This window comes from Peromyscus eremicus, chromosome 2 (genome assembly GCF_949786415.1).
Source record: "Peromyscus eremicus chromosome 2, PerEre_H2_v1, whole genome shotgun sequence".
NCBI lineage: Eukaryota > Metazoa > Chordata > Mammalia > Rodentia > Cricetidae > Peromyscus > Peromyscus eremicus.
The window spans coordinates 29,603,265-29,612,706 of NC_081417.1; positions in this window are offsets into that span (position 1 = coordinate 29,603,265).

The following is a 9,442-nucleotide window of genomic DNA, read 5'->3' on the forward strand; positions in this document are numbered from 1 at the left end:
ATTGAATTGTTTGCATACCCTGGGCTGCTGGAGGCTGGCCCTCCAGTTAGCCATAACTAATGATCAATAGCTGCTTTCTTTCTAAAGAACCATCTTCCTCATAAATGGTATAGCCAAACTGAAAGGGTATTGCCCCCCCCCACATCAAAGTGGAAGTCACTGAACAATGGCTGATTGACTAGCTAGCTAGACTCAGGTATATTAAACACCATCTTCAAGAAAGACTACATCTGCAAATATTTTCTTCTGCCCTATAGACTGAACTTATCCTTATCACTTAGAAGGAACCTTTTATTAATAATAACTTTCACAAGACTCCTCCCTACTTCTAGTGACTATGACCAAACACACACACACACACACACACACACACACACACACACACACACACAGTATTTAGGATGGTGCAATGACCGCCATTGGATTGTCCTTGTTTGTTTGACATCTTGCTGTCTTAAAAATCACCGAGGCTATCCTTTACTCACTGTTCTCCTGCCTCAGTTTTCTGAGTGCTAGGATTGGAGATGTGTTGCCTAATGATGTTATCACATGCTACTCTGACCTATGAGCAGCTGTAATCTTGGCATTAGACTCTAAAATTTGCCCTAATGTGTGTTGATGTCTTGCATTAAAACTCTTTGCTCCTAGATCTTTCAAGGGATTGATTGTGACTACATAGCCTATCAACTATCCACTCAATCATTATTAATAGTAACTCTCTACATTCTCTTAGGTCCACTATGGACTTGGGATGATTAGTTTAAGATTTCAGCTAATGACAGTAAATATTTGCTAAAATGTTAAGTAAATGTGAATAAATAGCATAGTTTTCCAAACAGTTTTTTAAGTAAGTTGATTTTACTTAACACATAGTGGCTAAGGTATATATAACATCATGTATGCCATTCCCATGTAATTCCACACAATTCTTATAACCTATTTTTAGGTACTATGTCCCATTCTGTGTTAAAGAGACTGAGGTTTGTTAAGACTAAGGAATTTTTTTTTTGAAGACAAAGAAAATGTTAAGCTTTTACTACAAAAATGTTTTCTCATTTGAAATCCTAAAATTTTTTGCCTTTTATTGAAAATAGATTTTTTCTTACATAATATACCCTGTTTATAGTTTGCCCTTCTTCTGCTTCTTCCACTTCCTCTCCACCTCCCCTCCCGTTCAGATCCATTCTCTTCCTAGATTTCATTAAAAAAAATAAGCTTCTGTGGGATAATAATAAAATATAATAAGACAAAGTAAAAACTATCACACTGGAGTTGAACAAGAACACCCAGCTTCCAAATAAATGCATATCAGAAATTTCATAATAAAGATAATAGTACTGCATCACATATTATGAGATTGGTAGGTAAACTTAATTACACCTCACAATATAGGGCTGGAAGGAGGAGTGTTCAAAACAAAAATAATTTCCTAAAATAACTCCTAGTTTTCTAAAATAAAACTGGTTAGAACTTTAAGCCTGTAGCTTTGTTTTTTATTCATCTGTTTTTTCATGAAAGCATTTCATTTTCTTAACAAAAGGTCAACAGATAAACTGGGTGTTAAAGGTATAAACAGGGATGGGGGCAAGTGAACCAAGGAAAAGTGGTGGTTAAAAGATTGGTTAAACAAAACTAAGGATGTATTTTTTTTTAAAAAATCCTTATAGATCAAGTCAATAAAATCAGCCAGTATCCCAGCAGGCAGTACCGATTGGACTCTGTGTGTTAACAGTAAAACAAAACACATCAAGAAAGAGTGAAGACATGCAGGTGGGAGGGTAATGTGGAGGTTGTCCTGGGATGTAGAAAGGGGGTGTGGCGATGGTAGATATGATCAATGTGTATATATCTATATCTAGCTATATAGATAAGAATTATCAAAAATAAATACTTGAGAAGTCATGATTAAAAGATACAGATTAAAACTGCTATAATCTAAATCTTTCCTCTGAGTACTTATTCAATAAACTTTTCCTTATCGGTTTGGCAAGATATAATTGTTAGTTCAAGGCTCTACTCCTCCCCCTAAAACAGGGACATAAATAGTCTCTCATTCTTTCCAGATTGGTCATTAAATTCCTAGCTGAGGCTTGTTGATTCTGGCTGCAGAAGTGTTTTTAAGTAGAGTTCAAATAGTATAGCGTTAACATTTTCTATTTTCAGATTGCAAAACAGTAAGCATACTTGGATTTAGGCTTGGGTATGTAGAATACACACATGGAGTCTTAATATTAGGAACTTCAAGAACTTTTTATTTATATTTCTATTTATTTATATTTCTAAAATATCCTACTCCTTCTACCATAGCAAGAAATTTAAAGTGAATTAAATTTTGCTTTCAAATTAAAAAGATTGATCATATACAAGTGGACATGAGAAGCCAAATTGGAAAGCAACATGCTATACTTCTGTTAGAGCATGTGCTTGTTCTCTTTACACAGCATGAAGCTGTTCAGAACCACTTTATGCTTCTTTGGAAACAACAACAGAAAGAAATAACAAAATTACTTTCACTTTCCAGTTGAGTAATGACCTCTATGCCGAATAATTGTATGAAGGCTGCTGGGAAATTGCAGGACTGCCATAGCTTACACAATACAGATGTGAGCTTTCTGAAGTCGGTCTGCCTTAGGGTGCTTATTGAAACTGACCACTCAGATCTTGGGGAAACTTTTCCACTTTGTAGATTTTGTCGTCTCTCTCTGAACTCCCAAACACAGTTCTTGCAAAGCATCATCTTTACATATGGTACTTTGTCTTCTTCCCATGTTCCACAGCGTTCTCTATGTGGCACCCCAAACCTTTTTGCATGTATCAGAAATTTGTGAACACTTATTCTGAAGACATCACAATAAAATAGACAGAGTACCATATTCTATCACGCTATTGTTCCTTGCATGTGTTTATAATCATAAGGTCTCCCTGACTTGCTCCAGTAATGAAACATAACTCTCTTCCTCCCTTCCCCAGTCTGCTCTCTCCTCTTCTTTCTTTCTCCCCTTCTTCCTACTTCTCTGTTCCTCCTGCCTGCTCTCTTCTTTCTCCTCTTCCTTCTTTACCTTTCCTCCTTTGTCCAAACTCTGTCAGTTGTCACTCTTGAGGACAGAAGCCATGCCTTTATGTTTGCTCATTAGATCCAGCACAGCAGCAGATCCTCAACATTGGTTTACAATCATTTCAATATTATTTATGATTGCATAAATATTTATTGAAATGTCTTGAAAGGAGATAATTTGAGTAATGGATGGGGGATAGTTCAAAAGCCAGGAACTCATAGTACGCAGAAGCAACTGACCTACCTGTGACAAAACATTAGGTGTACTTCGAAGGTGATCTCTACTTTTCAACTTGTGCCATCAAAATGCCATGCCTGTGGGCTGGAAAGAGGCCTCCGTGGTTAGAAACAATTGTTCATGAAGTACTTCTGCAAAAGACTGAGGTTTGGGTCCCAGCATCCACAATTGATGGCTCACAATCGCCTGTGCGTTCAGTTCCAGAGAATCCAACACCCTCCCTCTTCTGGCCTCCACAGGCACTTGCATGCATGGTTGACAAACAGACACACAGACACAGACACACACAGACACACACAGACACAGACACACACACACACACACACACACACACACACACGATGTTGTGCTCTCTTGGTAATAACAACTGGACACTTGTTAAGTAGAAGCTCTGTGCTAGTTGTGTTGCATGACAGATGGCACACAGTATCACAGCTAATCTACTTGAGAGATTGGGATAATGCATTCTCCCCTTTTGAGGGTGGAGATAATTGTGTTCCCGGAGGTAAGTTTTTACCAGGTCACACGATTTTCATTTGACACAGCCAAGATTCCAAATTCAGTATATTAACTAGAAGTACATTATGTCTGAAATATAAAGAATTGACTTGTTTAGATGCAAAAGTCTGTGTGGTAGGCCAAAGACTGGGAGAACTGATAAGTTAGTAAGTGTTTTTGTTTATTTGTTTGTTTAAACTACTCTTTCTCTTGTCATTGACATAAACTCTCTGTGAGTTCAAGGTCACACTGGAAACAGCCAGGCATGGTGGCACCCACCTTTGATCCCAGGACTTGAGATCTCTTGTCTTTGCTTGAGAAAGACACATGCCTTTCATCCCAGGAAGTAATATGACAGGACATAGAAAGGTATATAAGGCGTGAGGAAAAAGGAATTTGCTCTCTTGAGGCTGAGGACCAGGAACTAGAGGCTTTTTAGCAGCAGTTCAGCTGAGATCCATTCCAGTGAGGACTCAGAGGTTTTCAGTCTGAGGAAACAAGATCAGCTGAGGAGATGGTGATGTGAGGTTGGCTGTGGCTTGTTCTGTCTCTCAGATCATTCAGACTTCACCCAATATCTGGCACCGGGTTATTTATTAATAAGACCTTTTAAAATTCGTGTTACATCCAGGTTTTTGTACTTTATCAATTTTATATCAGCAGTGCTTCTGGGAAAAACTCCACCCTACAGAGAGCAGATTAGAAAAAGTTTAGCTTCCATACTGAAGAGTTAATTCTGTATAATAAATTTTATCCAAAAATATATATCCTATTGGTTCTGTTTTTTGGAGAAAACAATTCATAATTTACATTTGAACTTTACTCAGATTTTGAAAGTACTAAAAATGCTTCATGAAATATGAAGCAAAATGAAAGATTTGGGAATATTTCTGCAATTTGTTTGTGTTTAATTCAATTTTATAAAAATGGAAATCTTTAAGAAATCAGATGGTTATCATACATTATGTATATGCTACAAGAGGGGAAATGGAAATGATGCTTGGTTGCCCCCTAGTGGTTTCTCATTAAGAATTAACTAGGAGAAATTTCAGTTACAAGAAAGAAAATTTACATGGAAACTTTCTTTTATTAAAATGATTGAAGTTGTTGGTGATATATAATTACATTTCAGTCTTCATCATATTCCAAGGTGTAAGTAAACCATTGTATAAGCAGAAAATAGAAAGAATTTTCTTTCTTTCTTTTTTTTTTTTTTTTTTTGGTTTTTCGAGACAGGGTTTCTCTGTGTAGCTTTGCGCCTTTCCTGGAACTCACTTTGTAGACCAGGCTGGCCTTGAACTCACAGAGATCCGCCTGCCTCTGCCTCCCGAGTGCTGGGATTAAAGGCGTGCGCCACCACTGCCCGGTGAAAGAATTTTCTTTAAAGTTAATTTACTTTAAAAGGTAATAAACTTTAAAAGAGAATTTGTTAAAAGTTAATTTACTTTTCCTTTCTATAAAGCAAATGCAATGCCACAGTAAAGCGTGTAACAGTTTGACTCTGGCTTTATGACCGTTGAAAGATGATCATTAGATTTTTTCCTATTTAAAAAATAATACATTTAGTAATAGTCTCTTTTCATCCTAATACTATAATCAGTATTGATAGTGTATTTTCTGAATTTGTGTCTTGTGATTTTTTTAATGAACAAATTACTCTATAATTTTATCCATGTATATCTTAACATTTCTCTTCCTTTTCTCATTTTTTCTTTTAATTTTTATTGACCCTTTGTGAATTTTCCATCATGCATCCCAATCCCACTCATCTCTCTGTCCCTTCTTAACTGCCTTCTGCCCTTGCAATCCCCCCCAAATGAAATAAAATTTAAAAAAAAAATTTTTTTAATCTTGTCATGGGAGGTGTAGTGTGTCATAGTGAGTCACACAGTATACTTTAGTCCATACGTCTTTTCCTGCAAATGTTCATTTCAATGAGTCGTTGGTCTGTTTTGATACCTGTGGCTTCTGCTGCACTATCAATACTGGATCCTCAATGGGACTCCTCTTAGATATTCAGCTGCCCTGTGTCCTGGAGATCCTGTAGCTTTAGATCTGCGGAACTAGCCCCTTCACATGCTCCAGCAGTTGACAGATGAGGTAGATGTTGCAGTGGGCTAACTCATAGACCTGTTCTGGACCTGGATGGTAGCTGAGTCGTCAGCCTGCCAGCTCTCCGGAATCCTCACCACCAGAGTGAGCTCTTCAGCACTGCCCCAACTAGCTCAACCAATGCAGGCAGGCAACAAGAGATCCCACCAGTTCTGCTCTCATGGGCTGGCTCACGGGCACCCCAGGGCTCGATCTCCTGAGTGCTGCAGTTGGTGAGGGGCAGAACCAGCTCTCCTGCTCTCATATCCCTGAGGCCAGCTCTCCCATCTGCTACAGATGACAACGGGCAAGGGGAGGGGCATCTCTCTCTTGAACACACCACCCCACAATAGAGAGGTAACAGGGCCAGCTCTCCATTCCCACACCCTCAGAGCTGGCTTATCCTGGACCCTGCCATGAGGGCCAGCTCTACTGTGCTGCCCAAGCATGTGCAGGCACTCTCCTGCCCGGGCACTCAGGAGAGAGAACCCTCAATAGAGCTAGCCCTGGTGATGTGGGTGCAGGTGAGCCAGCCCAGAGGGCATGAGAGCAGGAGGACTGGCCCTGTCTCTTGCTGCCTGCAACATTGGTTGAGCAGTTATGATGAGCTCACTCTGCAGCCCTTGCATATCAATATGGTCCCAGGCGGCAGTCCAGACCAGGGACATCCACATGGACTTTGGTGATAACACGGGCCATGAACATCATCACTGACCCTTGCTGCTGTTTGGCCACAGACCCAGACACAGTCCTCAGCAGCAGAATAGGCCAGGACTTCACCATGGCCTCGGTGGCTTTGCAGGCTACTCACATTAGACGGTTCCTTGCCACCTTCACATCTTCAGATCTGCCTCTCTTCACAGTGCTCAAACCTTTCAGCTTCTCTTTCTCTCCCATCTCTCTGGCCAATGCTTACACTGCACACTATAATGCCTCATGCTTCGGGAAGGCTAAGAGTTGGGCAGGATCTCTGGATGTCATCTTCCTGTGTGGTGGGCAGGGCCTCTTGGTGTCTTCAAGTGTTTGTCCAACACAAAGCTAACGAAGGAAACAAATCTCTGGCCAAAGTTAGATGCAACACAGTAGAACTGTAATTCAACATAGAGTCTTCCGGTTCATGGTTGAACCACCACCACAACCAACTAGAGAGATTGCAGCTAGGCCAGTGATGAAAAGTAAACACAGCCGGACGTAGATGGTCAGTTGTGGGTCTCCATGCTGTCAGCACTGCTTTTCTTCCTGGGCTAGGATGCAGCTCTGGGAGTCACATCGATTCCTACCGTGGTCAGTTTTCTCAAAGGAAGATGAAACAGGCCCACTAGCACTTGTGTTTGTTACTGGCTCAATGGATGGGCAGTGTAATTCACCTTCTCCCAAGGAGCAAGAACAGCAACCTCCTTGACTCCTGTTCCACTTCACACAAACCTCTTCCATTTCTCCACCACCTACATTCTTTCTTCCTTCTCTCCCATCACTCCACCAGCTACTTACTTCCCACCACACCCAGCCAGGCACAGGGCCACAGTGTTGTCTTTGTGCTTCCTGGAGTGCATGCCTGGGCTCAGCTAGGGCAGGACCTGGCCTGGGTGTTTTCACGGAAATGTTCCCTCTTCAGAGAGATCTAGGCTCTGGCCTCAGCTGCTACAATGAGCCCAGGCCGCCAAGGCCACCAGTGCCATCTTGATTCTCTTGGTATTTCTCATATACTCAAAATAAAGACAACCATACTTAAAATATACTTCATTCTCAACAAGCTATAAAATAAATCTAAAATAAATGTTTAGAATTTGGAATTTAAGTAAACAATTGTAATTCTGATTTTGAATTCTGTCTGGATATTCAGTAGCATTATATATTATTAAGAGAATATGCTCAAACATACAATAAATGCTTGTACATAAGCTTTAAAATATGTTTTTTAAAAAGATACTATTAGGATTGACTTTTTCAAAAGGACTTTCTATCCATATTAGCACCAACTAAGTGTTTTTTGGCAGAAAGTTCTATTTTGGGATTTCTTATTGTTTTAACCTTGATTTTCAAAGCATTCTTGCTTACTTTATGTTCCAAAACAGCCATGTTAGGTACATATAAAGTAGACAAATGGCTCTGGCTGTATTTCTTCTAATTTACAAAGCAAAGTAACAATATTCTATTCTGAAATACCACAGTGTTGTGTGAAAATGTGACCTGATAAGAACAAGGAAAGGAAGAATGGAGGATTAGAAACACTAAGGAAGCGTTAGAAACCATTTGTAACCTTTGCTAACATTTGTAATGAGGAAAAGACGATGGACTAGCTGTAGAGATGCTGCACACACAGCATCATTGTCTTCACTATTGTTTTGTTACTCATTTAGATAACAAACCCTGGAACCTGGGGCTAACAAGGATGTAGACTGATCTTATTCTTCGTACAGATATCTACTCCTGGAGTCCTAGAGCACAGGAAGCATTTACAGCGTCGTTGAAGTTTCCACAGTGGCATGTGCTCAGTTCTTAGAGTTAGAGAGAGTGAGCATAATGCCTATGCAGTTGCTGAGTTAACAGAGCTCTGGGAATCACCATTTCTGATAGCCACTGCAATGGTTTTCTCTTGAATACTTTATCCTAAACCAAATATGCTCACAATTCAATGAATCGGAGTTTCCCCACAACCTCCCTTTTCTGCTTCCTTCATTGATGTCTGTGATCACTGTACCTCTTGAGGGCCTCCTTTTCCTCCTTGTGACTAAATTACTTTTAAAGTCAATTTTTGAATCAGGTAAGAGTCTTGCTTATATATTTGAAATAGTTTCACTTGACATAAATTTGTAATACAAAGGGCAGTTGTTCAAAAAACATACAAATAATCATATGGGTGAGAAAGATTTTAGTACTTTAAGTTTTTAAAGAAATTTATTCAATTTGAATGACTAAGACACATTGCAATGAGAAGTAAACACCATACCAGGAGAAAAAAATGTCTGGCTAAATGTACAGTCAAAATTAAATTCTACAACTGAAAAATTATGGGACAGATATAAATGGCATACAGATTGGTCAAATGTCTATAGCCAGACACTTTCTTCTGTCCCACCCGGTCCCAGAGTCCCACAGCAGCTTTTAAAATAATCACCCAGAGGTTTAATATTAATTACAAACTGTTTGGTCTATGGGCCAGGCTTAGTGCTAACTAGCTCACTTGTCTTAAATTAACCAATTTCTATTAATCTATGTATCACCATGTGTCTCGCGGCTTTACCTGAGTTCCATTACATCTTGCTTCTCAGGTGGTAGCTTGCACCATCTCCTTTGACCCTGCCTTCCTTCTTCCTGTATCTTTCCTGGGTTTCCTGTCTGACTATAACTATACCATAGGCCAGAGCAGCTTCTTTGTTGACCAATGGTAGCAACACACATTCACAGCATGCAGCAAGACTGCTCCACAGCAAGTGCCACTTGTCATATTAAGTGAAGCAAACTTTACATATAGCAAACTCTAAAGACTTCACCAGTGATTTAACCACTATTCTATTGCTGTGAAGAGACACCATGACCATAGCGACCCTATAAAATAA